The 1,316-nt window shown below is 28.9% G+C and overlaps 1 pseudogene; it reads right to left on the bottom strand.

Annotated features, from left to right (window-relative positions):
- Nucleotides 1-397: 397 nt before the first annotated feature.
- Nucleotides 398-549, bottom strand: LOC118725212 (annotated as a pseudogene).
- Between the last annotated feature and the right edge of the window lie 767 nt (nt 550-1,316).

The raw sequence follows: 1,316 nt of genomic DNA, 5'->3' as shown, positions 1-1,316 counted from the left end.
ACTAATTTCTGAATGCACCGAAATAACATTTAATGGTTTAGTTAAGATGTAAATTAAGTAAGTAGTAGATATAAAACTTACTATTCTGGGGTATAAACAGTGAGTGAAGAAGATTGTGTTTTCATTTCGTTTTCAATACAAATAATAGAAATCCTGGTTAATACAGAGTGGTATTGCAAGATTGGCATATTATCCAATATGTACAATAATCCTTTTTTATAATTTCTTGTTTGTTTTCTTTGTAGTTCATATCTAGTATACTTTTGGTATCATTTACTGTTTCAGATATTGTAAAATAAAGTAAACTTTCAGAACTTTCCTTTTAATCTAATTAGATACAAATTATTTTAGTCATAGAGATATGATAAACCAGTTACCCCCTGAGTCCCCACCCCTTCAGGGAGAACTTGAATGCAGTCCCCACTATCACTAATTATGTAGTCCAGTTTCCCACATTTGGGAAATCACAGGGGTCAGCATATCTAGAGTGCAATAACCTCTCCTTGGAAAACATTTGTGATCATGATATCTCCCCTGCCGGATAAGTAAAGCGGCTGACTTTAAAAAAATAAAAATAAAATAAAAATAAAAAAATATATATATATATACATACATACATATTATGATAATATAAAATAATATATATAACAATATAAAATTTATTATCTAAGTCATTTTAAGTGTATGATGTAGTGATATTAACTTGTTTTATATATTGTACAACCATCACCACTATCCATCTCCAGAACTCTGCATCCTGCAAAAAAGAAAGCACTATACTCATTAAACAATAACTGTTCATTCCTTCCTCTCCCTAGTCCCTTGACTTTTAAATAAAAAATATTCTAAATTATTTTTTAAAAATCTGAACTGCAATTTATTATATGTGCAACATAGAAAATGGTGATTGAATTTTCAAACTGGTCCACAAAAGCTTATTTATAAGTTAGCTCACACCTATTAAATTGATTAAGTAGACAAATAGGATTAGAAATTATAACATGCAGTAGGCTGAACATTGTGGTCAATGAAGGTTATTTCTACAAAAACATTACGTTATTGGGGACAACATGATTTTTAAGCAAAATCTGAAAATGGGAAAAGTTTGTTTTTGGTATCTGTCATGCTTTTTATTGTATTTATCTCATATTCAAGTGCTTTTCTCTCCAACTCCTGGCTCTTTGTTGATTCTACTCTAAAAACAATATGGGTCTATATCATTTCATAAGAGTTCCACACTTTTAAAAACTTTTTTTTTAATTTGGTTTGCAAATTTTAAAAAGTGAAGTTGGATATTCTATATAATAAAAGCCTAG

The sequence above is a fragment of the Pipistrellus kuhlii genome, unplaced genomic scaffold, assembly GCF_014108245.1.
Source record: "Pipistrellus kuhlii isolate mPipKuh1 unplaced genomic scaffold, mPipKuh1.p scaffold_m20_p_2, whole genome shotgun sequence".
In the NCBI taxonomy this organism is placed as follows: domain Eukaryota; kingdom Metazoa; phylum Chordata; class Mammalia; order Chiroptera; family Vespertilionidae; genus Pipistrellus; species Pipistrellus kuhlii.
The sequence above is the reverse complement of the archived record's forward strand: the minus strand, read 5'-3'. Positions and strand labels throughout refer to the sequence as shown.